Genomic DNA, 24,564 nt, shown 5'->3' on the forward strand with positions numbered 1-24,564 from the left:
ATATAAATAAAGGTGACTTGACTTGACTATTCATACCTTGCTTTACTGAAATAATTTATGTAATATTACATTATTTCAATTTCAATGGAATTAATAATCATGATCAAACCATTAACATATTAAATTAGATCCCAAAATATTGTAATATTTTGTAGAAGCACCTTTTGAAGACAAGATAGTTTTATATCTTTTTGGGTAACTTGTATTTTTGTTTGTTTGTTTGTTTGTTTGTTTGTTTGTTTGTTTGTTTGTTTGTTTGTTTGTTTGTTTGTTTTTTTACCAACTTACCATTTTGATTGGGTGGATATTGGCCCAATTTTTATTATTGGCCCAGGTGTTCTAGTTTGTTAAATGATATCTTTCTTTAGCTTTATTTATGCCTTTGAATAAAATTGAAAGTAAAAATTGAAGACTAACAGAAACACATAAACAATTTAATATATTGACTAAATAAGTAAATACTATCAAACATCTGAGCATGTTACTCATATATTTGTTACTAGAATTAGAATTAATTCTCTGCTGTCATGTCCACCTGAACCAAATACCTGTAGAGCCCGCAACATCAAGCCAGAGCAATGGCAGAACAGAGATTGTGAGGAGAAACTCAACTTTATATGTCTTAAGAAATAAAGGCCAGTGATGGATAAACATGAATATTACTTTTCTTTACTTATATATATATATTAAAGATATATATATTAATATTTTATATTATTATTATTATTATTATTTAATTTTGTACTAACTGAATATTTATGAAAATATAAATGATTAATCAGTTATTACATTGTCTTATATTTACTTCAGATAGTTACTGCAATCCTTGGATCATTAGTGGAAAGACATCACTGTAGTTTCTCTGTATGCAAATTAAACAAGCCACCTGTAAAGTCATTTTGATGGCTCACATTACACAGTGGTTAGATTACGTCTGTCTCTACCTAAATGTACAGAAAAAAGTTTGCATGTTTTTTTTTTTTTTTAACTGATGATCATGTTCCAAATATCCATGTTTCAGGAGAAATGTGATGTTATACAGCTTTAAAATGATAGCTAAATGCACTCTTTATGTTAATGTTTATTAATGTGCCTGTAAATCTAAAACCAATAGAGTAAATTAAATAACAATTATTTTTCTCTGATTACAGATAACTGTTCCTCACAGAGCTAATGGTGGTGCTGTGGTAATATAGGCTTAGTGTGCTGAAGTTTTTTTTTTTTGTTTGTTTGTTTGTTTTTTACCTACAGGGGTAATTCAGCCACAGAAAGAAAGAAAGAAAGAAAGAAAGAAAGAAAGAAAGAAAGAAAGAAAGAAAGAAAGAAAGAAAAATTTTAGACAGTGCAACATGTATATAAAATAATTTAGTATTTTATCAGTTATCAGGTACCAACACACAGAAGAAAAAAAAAATCTATAGCACATCAGAAAATCTACTACTGTCTCCTGAAGTAATGTAACTTGTCCAGATTGCCACCCTAATGTGGCTATAAGAGAAAACTCGACAACTTCTAAAGAATAATCAACTAATAAGAAGTGAACAGATTTAGTAAACCACAACAGAAGGACTAAATCTCACCAAAGACGAAAGTTGTTTTTTAGTTTCAAACATCAAAACATTATGCATTTACAAAAGGTCAATGTGTCGAATTAGATAGAAAATATAATTTTTATGCATCCATGTTTTTATTGAAAGAAATTTTTTTGGTCAAGGGATTCTTGGTATAATAGATTTTGTCAAATGTAGCTGTAAACAGTGAAAGTATTACATATACATATACATATACATATACATATACATATACATATACATATACATATACATATACATTTTCTAAAAAGCTAGACCTACTTAGAATTACTTATTCTGTCACATCATCATGCCTTATTATATTTAGAACACTGTATGTACATTATTTATAAATAATAATTATAATAATAATAAGTAGAGTGGACTGTGTGATTTTTTTTATTTATTTATTTTTTCTCTGTGAAACAAAAGTGAAATGTGTCCAGCATAGTTATCATAGTTTTAGTGGCAATGGCATAAATTATAAACCAAGTATTAAAAATATCCAGTTTTCATGTTATTAGATTTTTAACAAAAACTACATTTGTACCAAGGGAACGTTTTGACCCACAGGTAGGGTAAAATGGCACCCATTCTGACAAAGCAATTTGCTTTATACCTTTACAGCAAGATCAAGAGAAGGTGGAAACTTTGTTTTAGATAAGTTGGGTGTAAAGTTATGGATGTAACTAGTTTTCTCACGCACACAAAAACAGCGGACAAAACTGCGCATGAACCCCGGACCAGCGAGATCGACTGAGATTATTTTCGTCTGTTCCTTTTCTTTTTCATTCGATGTTGTGAGGAGTGTAAGTAAATTTTACTCATACAGCAGCCGAGATTGCAGTGGAGGAGAGAAGATTGTAGCTAATATGGTGAGTGCAATAATTTAACAACCACGTTTAATAGACATGGCTGTTGACAGAAAGAGTAAGATAACATAAAGAAACATAAATTCAAAAACGGACGAATATACTAATGTTCTATTCAGGTTCAGAGCCCTTCGGAGGAAGAAGAAATGGAAGAGATGCTTTGGAAGTTTAAATACATTTGTCCTCATAACTGAAAAGAGAGCACAGCTAACGTTATATAAAGATTATCTCCCGGATTCACAGACAAGTTTCAGACAAAAATGCATGTTCAAGCTGTCTTGACTGAAAATATCTTGTACTGGCACATCTTAAAATATGTCAGTGCCACTGTCGTGTCTTAAGATGCACACCAGTAAAGTTCTTAAGGCATTTTTATAGAAGTTATTTAAATATCCTGATTTAACCAAGACCTAGTCCTGGCTTAAGATAAGCGCTGTCTGTGAAACCCTGTCTCTATGTTCAAACATGGAAGTTATACAAGAATGAAACAATGTCGTTATTCACATCAGGCATGTACAAACATTTAAATTACTTTATGCACTAAAATGTATAATGTATTATCTCTCTCTCAGCTCTTGGTAGTCTTATTTCTCTCAATCTTAATGTTTACACACATGCGCACACATGTATATTTCTTCAGGAGTTCAGATGTTCAGAGGAGGACGGGGGCTATAGGCCCGAAGGTTATTGAGTTTGGACTGACCGAACTGTATAGTTCAGTTGAGAAAAGGTATCCTTGGCCAAGTGTACGCCTAATATGTCCAGAACTTCCTGGCCATACTTCCATTTTATATAACGTATATTTCTTGGCTTGAGTACCACACGTGTACAGTAATCCATATCTCATTGGATGAATCACTGCACCACCCCTTACGATGTGACTATATAATCTGTTGAAGTAATAATAAACTTGGAAGAAGTTTTGTGAACAGACAATGGGCTTCCTGTTCATAATTCTTTCCATGGGCCCATGCAAGGACTGAGAATAGTCAGACGGCATCGAAAGATAAAGAACTGAAATATATTATTTTAACAGTAGTCTTTACATTTTCACAAAGTCATACTAAAAACATACATAAGAGCACCACACAAAGCTGATAAAATGTATAATTTTAAGGGAAAAATAAGTTGATTTTAAATTTCATGGCATCAACACATCTCAAAAAAGTTGGGACAAGGCCATGTTTACCACTGTGTGGCATCCCCTCTTCTTTTTATAACAGTCTGCAAACGTCTGGGGACTGAGGAGACAAGTTGCTCAAGTTTAGGAATAGGAATGTTGTCCCATTCTTGTCTAATACAGGCTTCTAGTTGCTCAACTGTCTTAGGTCTTCTTTGTCGCATCTTCCTCTTTATGATGCACCAAATGTTTTCTATGGGTGAAAGATCTGGACTGCAGGCTGGCCATTTCAGTACCCGGATCCTTCTTCTACGCAGCCATGATACTGTAATTGATGCAGTATGTGGTCTGGCATTGTCATGTTGGAAAATGCAAGGTCTTCCCTGAAAGAGACGACGTCTGGATTGGAGCATATGTTGTTCTAGAACTTGGATATACCTTTCAGCATTGATGGTGCCTTTCCAGATGTGTAAGCTGCCCATGCCTCACACACTCTTGCAACCCCATACCATCAGAGATGCAGGCCTCTGAACTGAGCGCTGATAACAACTTGGGTTGTCCTTGTCCTCTTCAGTCCGGATGACATGGCGTCCCAGTTTTCCAAAAAATACTTCAAATTTTGACTCGTCTGTCCACAGAACAGTTTTTCACTTTGCCACAGTCCATTTTAAATGAGCCTTGGCCCAGAGAAAACACCTGGGCTTCTGGATCATGTTTAGATATGGCTTCTTTTTTGACCTATAGAGTTTTAGCCGGCAACGGTGAATGGCACGGTGGATTGTGTTCACCTACAATGTTTTCTGGAAGTATTCCTGAGCCCATGATGTGATTTCCATTACAGTAGCATTCCTGTATGTGATGCAGTGCCGTCTAAGGGCCCGAAGATCACGGGCATCCAGTATGGTTTTCCGGCCTTGACCCTTACGCACAGAGATTGTTCCAGATTCTCTGAATCTTTGGATGATATTATGCACTTGTAGATGATGATAACTTAAAACTCTTTGCAGTTTTTCTCTGAGAAACTCCTTTCTGATATTGCTCCTCTATTTTTCGCTGCAGCATTGGGGGAATTGGTGATCCTCTGCCCATCTTGACTTCTGAGAGACACTGCCACTCTGAGAGGCTCTTTTTATACCCAATCATGTTGCCAATTGACCTAATAAGTTGCAAATTGGTCCTCCAGCTGTTCCTTATATGTACATTTAACTTCTCCGGCCTCTTATTGCTACCTGTCCCAACTGTTTTGGAATGTGTAGCTCTCATGAAATCCAAAATGAGCCAATATTTGGGATGACATTTCAAAATGTCTCACTTTCAACATTTGATATGTTATCTATATTCTTTTGTGAATAAAATATAAGTTTATGAGATTTGTAAATTATTCCATTCCTTTTTTACTCACAATTTGTACAGTGTCCCAACTTTTTTGGAATCGGGTTTGTAAATATTAACAATGCAATAAATAGACTATGGTATAATTTTACGGTGTTCATCCTTTCAAAACATCTTTCACAAACATCTATATCTCTGTCTCACCTCACTAATTTTCACACCCTATCTACGGCCATGATAGTAAGTTTTGAATTGCAACAGAATGAGCATCCTCTGATGATTGGTCACATATGTGCCATGTACACCAAACAGTTATCACTTATTTCATGCAAAATTAATAAAGTCATTGACACAGACTGCTATGACTTTGAGCCATTCAGTAAAACGCTTAAATCTGCAAAGCAAGCCACATCACAGAACAAGGAAAGTTTGTAAATGAACTGCATGCATAAGATTTGAATTTCCATTTGTTTTAGCCATTTAAGACAAAAAACATAATACTAAAGTAATAAATGCAAGTACTGTATGTTCACTGTAAATAATTCAAATATGTGCTCAAAAGTGTTGCGGGTGGGGGTGGGTGGGGGGGGTTGTGGGGGGTGGCGTTGGGGGTGGTACTACCTCCCTGAAATAAGTTTTTGCAGGGTGGGATGTCTGATTCTATTCTATTAGAAAAATGTGATTTATTAAGTGTCCATTTATATGAGAGAGAAAGAGAGAGAGGCAGTGTATGTATGATGAATTACCACTGTTTACAGCAACTTGTCTTTTGAAAATAATATTTCCCACATTACAAAAACAGCATTCTTCCATCGAAATATGTTACCTGTTTCTGATGCAGAAAAGTTAGTTCATGCATTCATGACCTCTAGACTGGACTATTGTAATGCACTGCTAGGTGGTTGTCCTGCATCTTCAATAAACAAGCTACAGGTAGTCCAAAATGCAGCGGCTAGAGTCTTTACCAGGTCAAGAAAATATTATCATTTTACTCCACTGGCTACCTATTAAGTTCCGTATCAGTTACAAAATATTATTACTTACTTATAAGGCCCTTAATGGTTTAGCACCCAGGTACCTAACTAGTCTTCAACCACGCTACAATCCATCACACTCCCTAAGGTCACAAAACGCTGGACTTTTGGTAGTACCTAGGATAGCAAAGTCCACTAAAGGAGGTAGAGCTTTTTTGCATTCGGCACCCAAACTCTGGAATAGCCTCCCTGATAAATGTTTGGGGTTCAGACACACTTTCTCTGTTTAAATCTAGATTAAAAACACATCTCTTTGGCCAAGCATTCAAATAATGCTTGGCATAATTTTGGACTGCAGTTATATCTGATCAGATGCGCATTATTATTCTTTAGCTTGGGTTAAACTAATTAATTATACTTGGTTGGAACAGCAGCTATGCTAAATATGTCTCTATTTGTTTCTCTGTTTTCCAACGGGATTTACATCCCAACCCCTCAGAGGACCTCAGATGATGCTAACCCTGAAGCAACATACAGAACTACTAAATTTTGCTATAAGTTTGATTGCATCATATAATAACTGCTGTTAATAGTTTTCATCATCTGTTTGATTACGTCTTTAATTGATTCCTCCGTACATTTGTGCCATATGCAGATAAACTGACAGTCACCACTGATAAGCTGCTACTAAATATTGTAGAAACTTAATTTTCTGTAAAGTTGCTTTGCAATGATTTGTATCATTACAAGCGCAATACAAATATACTTGAATTGAATTAAATTGAATTATTTAAGAGATGAAAAAAAAAAAAAAGAATATTGTACCTGGTGGGGTACAATGTAAACATGAAGCAAATGCCATTATCTATATTATACTGTGATACAGTTATGGAGGCCCTTCATAATACAGAGGTCAGCTGCCTGCTTTGCCTATAGTTAGAAATGGCCCTATAGTATGCAGTGTTTAATAAACAGCTGTTTTATTAAATTCTGCTGAGGTGAAAATAACTCATCGTGGTCTCCGCATCATGTATCGTATCATGGCCTCTGTATCGTGATAAGTATTGTGTCGTGACTTTGCTGGTGATACACAGCCCTAATTTTAATCACCTGTAGACAGCTCTTGAGGGAAGTGCAGTATGCTTTTGGGGTGACTCTCCATGAGGCTCTGAAGGGAAAACAACCGCACAGAATGCTGTAGAGCATCACCCCCATTGACCAAACAGTAGCCGGTCCTGCGCGATAGCGGTTTACTTTATTCATTGTGCTATTCATACCGTGCTTTATTTAAATAGTTTATGTAATGTATTACATTATTTCAATTTCAATGGAATTAATATTCATGATCAAACCATTAACATGAAATTCCATCCCAAAATGTTGTAATATTTTGTAGAGGCACCTTTTGAAGACAGGTAACATTTTGAAGATAGTTTTATATCTTTTGGGGTGACTTGTATTTTATATTATTTATTTTTATTTATTTTTTACCAACTTACCATTTTGATTGGGTGGATAATGGCCCATTTTTCATTGGCCCAAGTTGTTCTAGTTTGTTAAATGATATATTTCTTTAGCTTTATTTATGCTTTTGAATAAAATTGAAAGTAAACATTAAAGACTAACAGAAACACATAAACAATTTAATATATTGACTAAATAAGTAAATACTATCAAATATCTGAGCATGTTACTTATATATTTGTTATAGAATCACTTTAGAAACCAAACATACTTTACATTATGAAATCATCCATTCGTTAACTGTTCTTTTCAAATATTTCATTTAGTGATTTCATCTGTGCATCAGCCTGGTTAAGAATGCAGCATATAAACAACCAGAAGTGAATTTTATATACATGGATGTGGATGGTTTCATGTTCTGTAGCTAATATACATTACAATGTAGACAGAGATGCCACACCTCTGACTTCCAAACTTCTTTAAATAAACAAAATAGATGATACTGCTGTAGGTTTTGGATGTTCCGTGTCAGCAGCCCAGTGAAGGTGATAAACCACTTTGCACACTCACAATATAAAACAGAAGATTTTTGCTCTTGTAAAAAATTCTTGTTTATGGAGTGCCACGCCACACTCCTGTTTTAAACCTGTTATCTTAATTATTTAAGTCAGATATATTTCGCAGCCCAAAATTAAATAGCTAAATCGACCATCGATAGCTTTAATCGATTGCATCTCTTATCGACAATTAATCAATTATCGATTAATCGTTGACATTCCTAACCAGAAGTGAATTTTATATACATGGATGTGGATAGTTTCATGTTCTGTAGCTAATATACATTACAATGGAGACAGAGATGCCACACCTCTGACTTCCAAACTTCTTTAAATAAACAAAATAGATGATACTGCTGTAGGCTTTGGATGTTCCGTGTCAGCAGCCCAGTAAAGGTGATAAACCACTTTGCACAATCACAATATAAAACAAAAGATTTTTGCTCTTGTAAAAAATTCTTGTTTATGGAGTGCAACGCCACACTTCTGTTTTAAACCTGTTATTTTAATTATTTGTCAGATATATTTCACAGCCCAAAACTAAATAGCTAAATCGACCATCAATAGCTTTAATCGATTGCATCTCTTATCGACAATTAATCGATTATCGATTAATCGCTCACATCCCTAACCAGAAGTGAATTTTATATACATGGATGTGGATGGTTTCATGTTCTGTAGCTAATATACATTACAGTGGAGACAGAGATGCCATACCCCCCCTTCAGGCTGCCACACCTCTGACTTCCAAACTTCTTTAAATAAACAAAATAGAAGATACTGGTGTAGGTTTTGAATGTTCCGTGTCAGCAGCCCAGTGAAGGTGATAAACCATCCTTAAACCAAAGCAGCTCAATACAGCAGAGATGACGACGACTCTCACTGGACTTCTCCTGTTTGTCCTTTATGGACTAATAACAGGTAGGACTGGAGTGAAAGTGCACATTCATATGACTGATCGACTGAATTGCAGTTTTGCTATGGGTCATTGCAAAGCATATACAAGCCTGTCTGTAGTCTCTAACAATGAGGATCTTCAGATGCTTAAAGAGGCAGCTGGAGGAACATACAATCATAGTTGGATCTACAGCCAGGAAAACTCATGCAAGTTACTGAAGTATGAGGACACCACTACTTCAGCTGTGAATGACTTATTTATCAATCATTCATATTGTGCAATCACCCAAAATGGCGCTTGGAATTCAATATCATGTTCGAATACGTATCCTTTCTTCTGCTATGTGAACTTCATTCTGGTGCAGGAGAATAAGACATGGGAGGAAGCTCTGAAGTATTGCAGATCTAACTACACTGATCTGGTCTATTTTCATTTTCCGTGGCCAATAAATCAGATTAAAAGTGAGACTAATATCTCCCAGACAGACAGGGTTTGGACAGGACTGCGTTTTCTGAATGGAGCTTGGAACTGGCTGAATAAGGTGAATGTTCCGGCATCTACCTTTTCTCTCCCGTCATGTCCATCTGAACCTAACCGCTGTGGAGCCCGCAACATCAAGACAGAACAATGGGAAAACAGAGATTGTGAGGAGAAACTCAACTTTATTTGTCTAAAGAAATAAAGGCAAGTGATGAAGAAACATGAATATTGCTTTCACCTCATTTGCTGTTTGCACATAAAAGCTTCTTCATACACCAGAATATTCTTATGTTGGTCACTAATCTTTAAATATCCTTCTTAACAGAAAAATGAGCACACAGAGACGTTGCTCTGCAACCAAAAGGACGTGGCTATATTCATTTTTGTTCATTTTGTTTTGAAATTTGTCCTATATATATATATAATATATATACTTTTTTTTTAACTAACTGTGAATATATATGAAAATATAAATGATTCATCAGTTATTAAATTGACTTACATTTACTTCAGATAGTTACTGGAATCCTTGGATCATCAGTGGAAAGACTATCACTGTAGTTTATCTGTATGCAAACTAAACAAGCCACCTGTAAAGTCATTTTGATGGCTCACATTACACAGTGGTTAGATTACGTCTGTCTCTTCCTAAATGTACAGAAAATAGTTTGCATGTGTTTTTTTCTTTCTTTCTCAAACTGATGATCATGTTCCAAATATCCATGTTTCAGGAGAAATGTGATGTTATACAGCTTTAAAATGATAGCTAAATGCTCTCTTTATGTTAATGTTTATTAATGTGCCTGTAAATCTAAAATCAATAAAGTAAATTAAATAACAATATTTTTTCTTTCATTACAGTCAACTGCTCCTCACAGAGCTACTGGTGGTGCTGTGATAATTTAGGCTTAGTGTGCTGAAGAATCTTTTATTTTTTTCCCCCAACAGGGGTCATTCAACCACAGTAAAAAAAAAAAAAAAAAAAAAAAAAAAAAAAAAAAAAAAAAAAAAAAAAAAAAAAAAAAAAAAAAAAAAAAAAAAAAAAAAAAGAAAGAAAAAAAGAAGAAGAAAAAAAAAAAAAAAAGAAATGAAAAAAAAAGGAAGGAAGAAAGGAAGGAAGGAAGTTAGGAAGGAAGAAAAAAATTAAACATTGCAGCATGTATATAAAATAATTTAGAATTTTATCAGTTATTATCAGGTACCAACACACAGAAATAAAAAAAAATTCCATAGCACATCAGAAAATCTACTACTGTCTCCTGAAGTAATGTAACTTGTCCAGATTGCCACCCTAATGTGGCTATACGAGAAAATTTGACAACTTCTAAAGAATAATCAACTAATAAGAAGTGAACAAATTTAATAAAGCACAGCAGAAGGACTAAATCTCACCAAATGTTTAAAGATGAAAGTTGTTTTTTAGTTTCAAACATCAAAACATTATTGTTTATGCATTTACAAAAGGTCAATGTGTCGAATTAGATAGAAAATATAATTTTTATGCATCCATTTTTTTATTGAAAAAAATTTTTGGTCAAGGGATTCTTGGTATAATAGATTTTGTCAAATGTAGCTGTAAACAGTGAAAGTATTACATATACGTATACATTTTCTAAAAAGCTAGGCCTACTTAGAATTACTTATTCTGTCACATCATCATGCCTTATTATATTTAGAACACTGTATGTACATTATTTATAAAAAAAATAATAATAGAATAAAAAAATAAAATAAGTAGAGTGGGAGAAAACACTGCTCTTAAGGACTGTGATTTTCTTATTAAATTTTTTTCTCTTTTCTTTTCTTTTTTTTTTCTGTGAAACAAAAGTGAAATGTGTCCAGCAGAGTTTTCATGTTATTGGACTTTTAACAAAAACTAAATTTATACCAAGGGGACGTTTTGACCCACAGGTAGGGTAAAATGGCACCCATTCTGACAAAGCAATTTGCTTTATACCTTTACAGCAAGATCAGAGTCCAATTAGCTTAAAATTAAAAAGAATATAATCAACAATAATGAATTGCCAAATTATAATAGCCTATTTAATAAAAAAAAAAAAAAAAAAAAATTAATAATATAATAATAATAATAATAATAATAATAATAATAATAATAATAATAAAAACAATGATTCTTAGCTGATGCTAACTGCTTTTTTTTATTTTTAAATATAAAGTCCAAATATTTTTATTCAACTAGTCAGAATACATTTAATGGAAAAACAAAGGATGTCAATAGAATGCAAAAAGTTCATTGACAGTTGCTGAATGTGAGAGTATGTAAAGGTGTTAAAGTTCAATATAAGCCTACTCCTTAAGTGTTAATATAAAACATTCTTAAATAACAAATGTATTTTATTTTTTCATTATACTTCTGTATTTTATAATGATCTGTCCAAGGTGTTTCTTCCACCTGCAGCTTAAGGCACTGTTCGAAGAATGGATGGATCGATCACTCCATCTGCTGGTGAGTCTTCATAAATGCAAAAGTGAAAGTGACGTGACATACAGCCAAGTATGGTGACCCATACTCAGAATTCGTGCTCTGCGTTTAACCCATCCAAAGTGCACACACACAGCAGTGAACACACACACACCTTGATCACACACAGCAGTGGGCAGCCATTTATGCGGCGGCGCCCAGGGAGCAGCTGGGGGTTCACTGCCTTGCTCAAGTGCACCTAAGTCGTGGTATTAAAGGTGGAGAGAGCACGGTACATTCACTCCCCCCACCTACAATTCCTGCTGGCCCGAGACTTGAACTCTCAACCTTTTGGAAAACCTCCCGATTTTCATCCAAAATATCTTAAATTGTGTTCCAAAGATGAATGAAACTTTTACAGGTTTAGAAAGACATGGGGGTAAGTGATTTAGTGACAAAATTTTCATTTTGGGGTGGAGTATCCCTTTAAGCCCTGGGTTTGATTTCTTCTGATGTTTCTCATTTCTGTTTCCAATTGTTCCTTTTCCCTGTTCTTATTAGATAATTTGATTTTAAATTTAATTTTACTTTATTTCAGTTAATGATTATTTTATTTAAAATAACATTTTTGGTATGCATTCTATGCATCTGTTATGCTACTTAAAAAATAAATAAATAAATAAATAGATAAAACAATTATACATTTATGTCCATCTAGCCGATATCATCATAGCTTGGGTTTCAGCTGGCGCTACATGTTCAGCTTCTCCAGCATCCACACAGAGCCCCTCACAGATTGAATCAGAGGATAAAAAACCTAATTGTGGGGTGGCCATTAGTTGATGGTCCACTCCTCTTTTCTTTAGGTGCCCAGGAAGCTGTTCTCTACAGTTTCTGTGTCAGTCCTGGTCACCCTATATAAATAATTAAAACCATTTATCTAGACTGATCCTAACCATACAATCCAACCAAAGACTGCTGTCATTGTGATTTCTGTAAAGTCATTGGCCACCTGTTCAGTGTAACCAGGGCTGGCGCTCAGTGTCATCTAATCTGGGGGTGATTTGCCACCGCTACTCTGAGACACCAGCTAATCAACTGACGGCACTCTGTTACACACAACACAGCACTTGTGTTCAGCAACACTAAACATTAAACTTCATCTCGGTCTGGACATGGTTTTTATCTCTTGCCTGTAGACAGCTCTCGAGGAGAAGTGCAGTATGCTTTTGGAGGTGACTTTCCATGCGGCTCTGAAGGGCAAACAACTGTACAGGATGTTGTAGAGCGTCACCCCCACTGACCAAACAGAAACCGGTTCTGCACGAAAGAGGTGCCGATGAAACCACTCAGGAGGGGTGTACTGAGGAGTGCACGAGAGACCAAACAACACCAAAAACATGCACTGAAAAGGGTCCAGTCCAAAATATCTTTACGTCTGAATAGTTTCTCTTTGTTTGGTCATCAAAAGTTCACAAATATCCATGTACAAATACATCCAACAGAGTGATGTAGTGAGATCTTTCCTGCTGTAACACAAACCAATCTGCAAACAATCTGTAGGCCAAGTCCTTTAGTAGATCTCCACAGCCAAATCGAAGCTTGATGTCATGTGAGTCTGTGGAAATCAGTAGGTTCTGTGGCTTGACATCCCGGTGCAGATGTTTCAGTGCTGTGATGAGCTGCAGCAGCACTTTCATTTCCAGGCTCTCATCCTGGCAGCCATTCTCCTCACAGAAACTCTGGAGATCTTGGCATGGAACTGGGCTCTCCAGGATCATGCTGTATTGAGCAGGACTGTTAAACCACTCCACGAGCTGCGGGACACTGGGGCAGGTGTCATCAATGCCACCTCCAGTGGCAGCCGACCATGGCCTTCCTACTTCCTACACATGCTGTTGCCTTGGAATTATAAGGTTCTATTTGACATTTTTGCCAAATTTGAGTTATTCACATATTCTTATTCTGTGTCAATGTATTTACATTATTTGATAGATTTTTTTTAATGTTGTGTACATTATGGGACTTTTTATTTAAAAAAAAATAAGGTTCTATCTACACAGTTGAATCGAACACAAAAACTTTGAAGCTCAATATCTCAAAACTACTCGGAATGCAGATAGAACCTTATAATTCCAAGGGGACGATGCCGCATTATATCCAGGGCTGAATGCGGATGTGTGTGAATTTGCGAACCATTTAGATGTGAAACAGAACAACAGAACACAGAACAACATGGGCGGGGCCATCTGGCTATATAAGCGGGCATTATGCCATAGGATCTCAGGTAAATTCGACTGAGGCATGAAGAAGATTTTTATTTGTATTATTACCAAATTAAATTCAGCCATCAAAACCCCAAGACTTCAAGAGTGATTCTTCATAGACATGGCAGAAGCCACCACAAGCAATGACACAGAGTTGTGCAGCGTCATGGCACAACAAGGAACACAGTACTTATTCCCGTATCTCAGGGAACCGAGGTTACATAAGTAACCAAGTACATTCCCTTTCTATACTTCACTTGTACTGCGTCGCTAGACGCTATGGGGATCATTACCTTCATTAAGTATGAAAACAGGAAACCAAAGCCAAAACCTGGATATTTTAGGCAATATATAAATCCTGGCCAGGACGTGTCCTGGGAAAATGGCACGTTTGGTCACCCTAGGTGACATCATGCTCGTGCATGGTACGTGTTAGGTATATCGACATGCGCAGTACGTGTCGATTTTAAAGGCAAGCGCGAACAATCATACACAACAATGGCAGAGTACATGGTACTGTTGTTGCTGCTCAAGAGTTTGTTAATACTTCTTCAGCAAAGTGTGGATTTACTTCACCATCATACAAACAACAGCGGAGACGCATCATATACAACATATAATCGTCACTTCCCTACAGGTACTGTTTACTAACAAGGTGACGTTGTCGTGTATACGTGAAACCTTTCAAAAACACAAGGGAAAAAATATCCAGTTTTTGACTACATCGTTGTCATGTACACGTAGCCTTAGGAGGATAAATGTGTGCCTTGTTGGGAAGGAATAATAAAGCTGCTCTTTCAGTGACAGTAGGAAGCATATTGTAGGAGTGATTTGAGAAAGGGAGGTGCAGTTTCAGTGGCAGTCCTAAAAGCCAGCATCAAAAGTTTAAATTTGATTCCTTCCGCAACTGGGAACCAGTGAGATCATTTTAAATGAAATTATCAAACAAATATCAACAGTCAGGCCCTTTAGTCAGAAGCTAGGCATAAAGTGATAAAGTTGATCACACACACACACACACATATACACACACACGCACACACGCACACAATGAATTAAAAAATAGCAATGTGTGTGTTCTTCATCACTGCAAATGATATCTTAATAAGAACATATCTGAAGAAGTAATCAGTCTGTCAGCATTGAATATGTATCTAATGGTGCATAACTGATGACATCATGTTCATTCTAAGAAATGTAAATGTTGACAAAGGCAAATAATAATTTCTCTCATTTGAATGATTGTTGATGTGGATTTTCTTTGCATGCAGAATTGGATGAAAAACTATGCAAACAACAGCTACATTTGTATGCCATTTTTGCAGCTGATGCTTGACAAACAATCTGTTGTTCAAGGCAATGCCACTGCTGTGTGTTTGAATGACAGACACAAACATTAAGATGATGGTAATTTGATCGAGGCTGGTCTATTAAAATTCTCAGTAAAGTCTTTGCATTTCTCCATCCATTGTGCTGCAAAGAATTCGAATCAGCTGGATAGGACTTCATGTACATTATAGTACTGTAATTTTTATCATTTGTTGTTTAACATTGTTTTTAAAATGGTGTACTAGGCCTATATTCAAATCAGTTTCTGTTTCATTCAAAATAAAAAGCTTGAAACGTATGGATTCATTTTAGCCCGAATTATGATTTGTGAAAAATTTGCTGTTGCTATTTTCTACATGCTGCATTATGAATCCTGAGCTTTGTAACTATTCTAATAGTAATTACGTTGATACGGCCATTTTAATATATACAGTATACATATTCTCTATTTTATTACTCTTTCTATGGTGCATACATAGAATTCGAATGTTCTGTGAAAGCAGCCCAGTGAAGGTGATAAACTGTTCAGTGCTCAACATCCTTAAGCCAAAGCATCTCACAACAGCAGAGATGAGGATGATTCTTACTGGACTTCTCCTGTTTGTCCTTTATGGACTAACAACAGGTCAGACAGGAATTAAAGTGCACATTCATGTGACCGCTTTAGTGGCCTGCACTGTTGCTCTGAATTATTGCACACAGTTTTAGAAAAACCCATTTGTAGTCTCTAACTATGAGGATATTAAGATGCTTGAAGAAGCAGCTGGAGGAACATACAATTTTAGTTGGATCAACAGCCAGGAAAACATTTGCAAAGCACTGAAGTCTAAGGATATCAGTACTAAGGCTGTGCAATACATACATTTAGACCATGCGCCCGGAAGCGCCGACCGTTTTCCCACACGCTTCCCATCATTAAATAAATAAATTAATTTGCAGATTATGCCTGATTCTAAAGTAATTAATTATATACAATAAAAATAAAATGCATACTGTTGTTCACTACAATTTACAAATGTATTTCTTAACAGAAAATGAGCACAGATTTCTCTGCAACAAAGAGGAAGTCACTGTTTCTTTTATAAACATTAAAGATTTAACATTTTGGTTTCATTTCTCACATTTTCTTTATTTCTTACATGTAAGCATGTAACAACCAACATGACAGCACTACAGCTGGTTGTTACAAGCAAAGGGAACAGATTTGCTTACCAGTCTTTGCAAAGTTTTGCTTAATTTTGTTAGCATTTCTTTACCCTTTGTTATGCCTATTTTACCATCTGTTTTGGGTTTGGTTGCTGTATTTACTGATCTACTGGTTTTGACCTTTGATTGTTTGAATAAACTCATACAACCTCCATTGACTTTCCATTGTTATTGTTAACATACGCTTTTTTTGCTTCGCAGACCAGAACATTATAGCCACTAAATAATCAGCTTATCAATTCGGCCTTTTCTCTACTAACTTCAAGGAGATCAAAGAAACATTGTTCATGGTTATGATGAATGGAATGGACACTTTTTTTACCTAAATTTCACCTCACCTTTTTCACCTTTTTTCAGAAGAGATTCGTTGGTATGGTGTGAAAGGAAACACAACCCTTTTCTAGCAAATGATCACCTAATGAATGAGAAGTGAGCAATATTTCAATAAAAAAAGAGAGAGAACAAAGTAAACAGAAAACAATCAGATGGTCTGGATTGATTTTAAGCAATTAAAAAATCCATATTGCAGGAAATATCAAATTTAATTAGGCTTATTTTCATTGTAAGCAAATGTATGATTCTCTTTATCAAGGGATTCAGTTTCTTGTCTAATGTCAGAATATCAGAATTCCATTATGATAGGCCATTTTTAATGACAATGAAAATGGGAGTTCAGCAACAACTAACTTACTACTGGTAAGTGTCTTTAGAATAATCATTAGAAATTATGCTATATGTTTTATTTACTTATTTATTTGGGTTTATTCATTCATTATAACTACCATAAAAAATTTACCTGTACAAGTTTATTTTTTATAGTAGATTTCACACAAAGGTAATTCAAAGCGCTAGTGTCAGGGATCTGCAAAAAATGGGACCCAAATGCAACTGAGCAGACAAGGGTATTTTATTAACAAGACGTAGACTAGAACACCAGGGGGAATGAGGAGTGAAACGGTCCAAACAGAAGGGCAGGGCAGATGACAATACAGGCAGGAGGGATGACCGCTGAGACAGTCCAAGATGACCATGGACTTCGAGCATGGAGGAAGCAACGCCAGAGGAAGGACCAGTCAGGAACATAGGGAACTCTTAATTTGAAGTGAAACTCAAATGTCGCAACAGTCTAGCCACCAGGTAGGGACTCACAGAACCAGAGACTCGATACGTGAGAGAGAAGAGCTGTTTCCAGGAAGTGCCGGGGTCAGTGGCCAGGGAATCTGGGTTAGGGTAAGACAGGACAAAAACATGAAAACAAACAAGACGAGACTCAAGACAACACAACAACACAAGACAGGTGGGACAAGAGGAGCACGTGGCAGACAAAAACAGAGACAGAAAGACTTCAACAAACACATAAAAAACAAAGAAACTTACCAAAATCCTAATTCAAAAAGAGTTTTTCTCAGCCCTCTAGACATAAACAGGATTTAAAATAATCATAAAATAATCACAGATGTGGTGGATAAGAAATAAAAAATAGTATTCATAAGAAATATAAAAAAAGTAATAAAAGCAAGGAATAAATAAATAAATATATATATATATATATATATATATATATATATATATATATATATATATATATATGATTTAGAATGTATTAAAACAATTAAGAATAAAAATGATACATAAATAAGTTTCAGTACCCATTCAGTAAATGCAAAGTTGAAAAGATATGTTTTGAATCTGGATTTAAATGTGGACTTAGATGAGTTATCAAATCATGTGGGATCTTTAAACAACTGATGCTAGACCTTTCCTCAAAACTATTATCTAATTTATGATTTATTTTATTTATTTCTTTATTTAGCTGTATTGGGTTTAAATAGTTAATGTATACACTCCAACAAACTTCAATGAGTTTTAGTTGAAGTAAGTAGTGAGCTTTTTGCATTTTTAATGCAGCCTAATTTACTTGTATCATAAAACATTAAAACAGACAACATTAGACATTAGATTTAATATTTATGACAAATTGATAAGCCTAGTTGTGACAAATTCTTATCTAAGTACAGATCTTCTAGGTGCTCTACTGATGGTAAATCACATCAACTTTGTATGAATATACCTACATTGGATCTCTGATATCAAAAGGTCACTTAGATATGAATGGATAATAAAGTAATGGATAATACAAAAAAATGTCCCCAATGCTATTAGAAATTTTTATGATTATTCAATCATTTAATTTCTATTCCGCTTTTTAGATCAGATTTCTCTAAAGAACATCACATGTACTGCAGAGGATTGTGATCATCAGGAAGCTCCTAGCAGCAGCTCTGACATCCTCCCCTCTTCTGAGGAGCACCATAACAATATTTATTGCAATAATCTGTCTGTAATATTACGCTATTAAATCTGTTTATATGTGAAAATTAGAAAACTATTCAGTTTGGATTGAGAAAGCTTGTTGAATTGCAGAAATTTCATTTCTCTAAAACTGAATGAAATGTGACTGTTTGAAATTTTATCTCTAAAATATTTATCTTTTAAAAGATATCTGCTCAAATTGTGACATCGGTGATAAACTGGGAGAAGGAGGGCAGCCTTCCGGTAATTTCTTTGCTTTTCTTTTTTAATAATATCTTTTTATAATATGGTTTAGTCTTATGTTTCATCCTACGTACATGACCTATTTAAACTATTAGACTGACTAAAAAACGTGATCTACATGGTTTTAAAATCCACTGTGCATGTCTGATGACGATTAATGACTTGAGTGATAAGACATGTTAATTATAACTAATTCTTTAATTTCTTGATCAGGTGGCACAGAAATTTGCCAGGAAATCAGAATACACCTCCATCCGTCTAATATACCCTTTGCATGTGTCATTATGATGATATAATAACAATGATATAATCAATATTATTCACTTCACCTGTCAATGCTTTTAATGTTGTGGCTGATCAGGGTATGTTTACATGCACATAGAGTGCAATTTTCTGAAGCACTACATACAGTATATCCTGTTTGTAATTTTTGTAAACAAAACATAAGACAAAATTTGGATAATATTACTTTCTGTCTTTGATATAACTTGAAGATAAAAGCAATACATTCTTGACATCTGAACTCATATTGTTTTAAAAAGACAGATATATAATATATTCACAATTATTAAAAAAAAAAATTGAAAACAGGTTTTGAGTTCAAACTAAAAATTTATTAATGAAAGATTATTACATTTTAATAACAAAGGAACAGTAATCATACACATTTTAGGTGTATATGTCTAAATCTTGTATCCCTTGAAAGAAATGCATGGTAATTTTTACAAATCTGTAATGAAGACTGCTGTTAAAAAAAGTGGTCTGGGCCAAAAGGGCATTTTTATAAGTATCAATAGTGTTCATTTAAAACATTTAAAACAAAATACAATAATGTATATTTTGCTGTTTTGTTCTGTGGTACAATTACATCACTCGATCCATCTGCTGCTGAGTCTTCATAAATGCGTCAGGCTCATTTTAAAGCAGAGACTACTCAGGGGCTGTGCTCAGCATTCCTCAGCCAAAGGCTATTGGTGGCCAGACTTGTGCCTGTTTAGTTTTAAAAAATCTCTGTAAACACTAAAAGAACATTAAATATGTCGAAATATGAGCTGTGAGCATAACAATAATAATAATAATAATAAAAGAAAACCTCTCTGAAACCTTGCCCTCTGCCCCGCTTTCCAATCTAATTTTTTCATGTGCAAATTCATTTGAAATTTGAACAACAGCATACATACACACACACACACACACACACACACACACACACACACACATACACAAAAGACTGTCCTTTGTTCCAAAACACACTGCTAAATGTTAAAAGTTTAAATGCCCTAATAAAAATGTTATATATTTAAAATGCATTTATTTCATACTAAGAATAGTTCAAATCTTAACATATTAACATATTCAGCCTACTGATATATTGCTCAAGAAGACTAACTGTTATAGTATAATAGCATACTACTTATTCAAAATGCACATTTCTTAATATTAAACCTAAAATATGTTTTAATGTCTCTATTGATCTCTTTAAATGCAAGATATTTAAAGTGTAGCCTACCTAAAGTTTACTTGTATACCTTAAGTATAAAAAGTTCTACTTTAGCACAATCAAGTATACTTCAGTAAATCTTTAGTTGGACTTCCTTCTGCACAATTAAAGTGCAATAAGCACAAAATTAGTTGTTCCAATTTAGCAGACTTTAAATATACCAGTTTAGTATACTAAAAGTACAATTGCTGTTTTTTTTTTTTTTTTTTTTTTTTTTAATTAATTAAGTACACAAATATGTAGATGTATTTGTAGTATACTTCAAATAATTTTTGTGTATTTACAGTATTTTGCACTAGGAATAGTGTCACTTATTGTTGATTCTTTTGGATTATAGTCTAATGTGTGGGTGCGGGAGTGTGTGAGTAGGATTTTACAATAGGGTTCTACAGTACTTGTTATTTTTACTAGTAGAAAAAATTGTAAAGTCTTTAAATAAATAAAAATGTTAATAAATAGTCATAAAAATCCATTTTTTGAGTGTGAGCCCCATATTCAGATATATATGGGGTCCAAAATATGCCATTTGGTGCAGATGGTTATTTATATATCCAAAAAGTAAGATAAAATTCTGCTAGCTTGTAATGTAAATTAGTCAAATCTTTATAACAGTACAGTGGACTACTTACATAAAATGCATGTAAATATTGTCACTCTATATGTCTTAGTAAGATGATATTTAATGTCTTTGGTTTTAAATGTCTGATATTGTCACTCTATATCTCTCTAATATTGTCACTCTATATCTCTCTAATATTGTCACTCTATATCTCTCTAATATTGTCACTCTATATCTCTCTAATAATGACTCTAATATTGTCACTCTATATCTCTCTAATATTGTCACTCTATATCTCTCTAATATTGACTCTAATATTGTCACTCTATATCTCTCTATATGTCTTAGTAAGATTATATTTAATGTCTTTAGGTTTAAAATTTAATGTCTTAGGTTAATTAAAGCTGTTATTTTTATTTTTATTTTATTTTTTTTAGAGGACAAAACATATAATGCAATGCAACATAATGAATTAATAGATAAACAAATAAATGTTTCTCACAACCCTGATGTATCATATTTGATACTTACATTTTACCATGATTTTTCATAATCAGGTAAATCTAAGTTGCTTTAGTCCGGTAAATGTTCATCTTGAAATATTACTAATTATATAAAAGTTTCTACGAATAATACACCATTAACATTTCAAGTTCTATACATTTACATAATATTGGGTATTATGCATGAAAATGAATTGACAATAATTTATTTTAGATTTAAATAAATTTAAATTAACATGACCTACATTAATAAATGCGGTACGTTTTATAAACTTTTGGACACTTAAACCGCATAAAAATAAAATATATTTAAACGTATGTTATGTCATGAAGGTAATATAAAAACAAAGCATAAACACACTTTTCAAGCAATGCGAAAAAGTTTGATATCATTCAAATTATTAAACAACTTATATGTTCTTGAAAACTGGTCTGTTGACAAAAGTTGCAATATGTCCATAGTTACAGCATGTGGTGTTGATCTGCTGGAAAACCTGTGTGAAATTGAACTTCGTCCTCTTCTCACCCATATTTACAGCTGTTAAGAGTGACATTTAATCAAGCTATATTATTATTATTATTAAGGTAAATTCAGATAAGCAAACCCAAACTTATAAGCATTTTTATATGTTTAATAAAGAATAAACCAACTGAAAGTTTTATTACTGTTAAATTTAATGAGAAAGAATATATATAAATACATTTCTGTTACTCACTTTCACCTTGTAACACATGAAGTCGAGCCTCTCCTCACAGTCTCTCATCTCCCACTGCGCTGTTCTGTTGTTGAGAGCTCCACAGCGGTATGGCTCTTCTGGGCATGACGGCAGTGAGCCCTGATATGGAATATGTCTGAAAGTCTTGCTCACCCAGTGCCATTCTCCCGCCAGGAAGCGCAGTCCTGTCCATACGCCTTCTGTCGTGGAAGCTTCGCTATTATTTTGCAAAATTTCCAACTGATACTGGTCTGTTGCGCTGGCCAAATCAGTAAACCAATACCTACAGTAATCAAGTGCATCTTCCCAAGTCATATTCATACTTATAAGCCTCAATTCATAGTTGAAATGGCAGAAGAAAGGAAGCTCAGTTTTACAATAATCCATATACCATTCAAGCTCTGTAGCATATACACAGCTGAAGCCACTGTCATTATTCTTTAACTTAGTGAAGTTATATGATTCTCGATTAGACCATATCAGGATTTTTGGATTTGCAGCTGGTCTGTACAGACCAATCCAAGCTTCAGAGAATGTTCCCCCTGCGGCTGCTACCAACTTCTGATGTTCCTCCTGACTAGTGATGGTGGACATGTCTGTATAGTATGTTCTACAGTAACTATTAGCTTGAATCCAAGCCATTGGAGTGGACACATAAATGTGTGCTCTATAATATTCTTCTGCATTCAGTCCAAGGACAAACAGGAGAAGTCCAGTGAGAGTCATCTTCATCTCTGCTGTAGTGAACTGCTTTGGTTTAAGGATGGTTGAGCACTGAACAGTTTATTACCTTCACTGGGGCTCTGGCATGTACCATGCAAATCCTAGAACATCATCAACATGCAGATATCAACATGCAGATACGACAGTGTCTAGTAGATTTGTTTATTTAAAGAACATGAAAACTCAATGCCACCTACCTTAGTACCGTGTTTGCCTTCAGAACTTCCTTTAATTTTTGTGCCATTGATTCAACGAGGTACTGGAAACCAATTTATAGTGACATGATAGATGCTGCAAATTTGTGGGCTGCACATCCATAATGAGAAAGTCCTGTTCCAATCACTTCTGCTTTAAAGTTTGACGTGACGTTTTGTCAACCCTAACGTTTTGCATCCCTGGTTGTAACAAGTGGTTATTTGAGTTACTGCCTTTCATTTAACTTGAACCTGTCTGGCTATTGTCCTCTGACTGCTCTTATCAGCAAGGCTTTTTCAACCAAAGAACTGCCACTTGCTAGATGTTTTTATTATTATTATTATTATCTTTTCTTGTTTTTCCTGTTTTAGACCATTTTCTGTAAACCGGAGAGGTGGTTGTTTGTGAAAATCCCAGTAGTTTCTGAAATACTCAGATTATTGACTACCTTCACCTTTCTTTCCCATTCTCATGCTTGGTTAGAAGATCCGCATGTCTATGTATATAATATAACATTATAATATATATATATATATATATATATATATATATATATATATATATATGTGTTTGCCAGCAATAGTTTAAATTAACAATAATAAAAAATTATGAAAGTCTTTACATTAATACAAAACATATACATAGTACACACAAAAACAATAAAAACAAAAAAAAACTTTTATACTTATATATATATATTTAATATATATTTTTTATATATATATATATTTGAACAGGGGATTCTGAAAGGTTAAATTAATGGAAAAATGCAAATGCAGTCATTTGTTTTTCTGAGTCATAGTAATTGATGTTTTACATTAGTTTTATCGCTGTTTACATTGTAAAACAATACCTTGCTTGGGGTTAGGATTACCTTAAGCCATTACTCATAACTCAGAGTCATTTGCATGCAATACGGGTGCATAAGTAAAAAGTCACTGTATTAGTTGAGTTAGATATCAATGCTTGTAATAACTGGACATTCATTCAATGAAAATTATGTGGTGTATGATATTTTGGTTACAGACTTTATTGATCGTTTACAGTCACTGCCAGTCAAAGTGGATGTGGCTTTGACCAGAGAGTTTCTTGTAGATGAAATGTGTCAAATTATTCACATTTGAGGAAATACATAAAAGGAATGATTAAAAGTAAATGAGCACATCCTGATATAACCCATCATTCTCAGTGATTATTTTGTATTTCTCTTGTATGCTCTTTGAAAGATATTTGTTCATTGTTTTCATATTGAAATCTCTGTTTTCTTTGTGTTGTTTGCCTAACTAAGTTGAATAAAGTCCATCAAATAGCACACATTT

At 34.2% G+C, this 24,564-nt stretch overlaps 1 pseudogene; it reads right to left on the reverse strand.

Annotated features, from left to right (window-relative positions):
• Positions 1-12,706: 12,706 nt before the first annotated feature.
• Positions 12,707-14,256, reverse strand: LOC122136044 (annotated as a pseudogene).
• Between the last annotated feature and the right edge of the window lie 10,308 nt (positions 14,257-24,564).

This window comes from Cyprinus carpio, chromosome B1 (genome assembly GCF_018340385.1).
Source record: "Cyprinus carpio isolate SPL01 chromosome B1, ASM1834038v1, whole genome shotgun sequence".
Classification (NCBI taxonomy): Eukaryota; Metazoa; Chordata; class Actinopteri; order Cypriniformes; family Cyprinidae; genus Cyprinus; species Cyprinus carpio.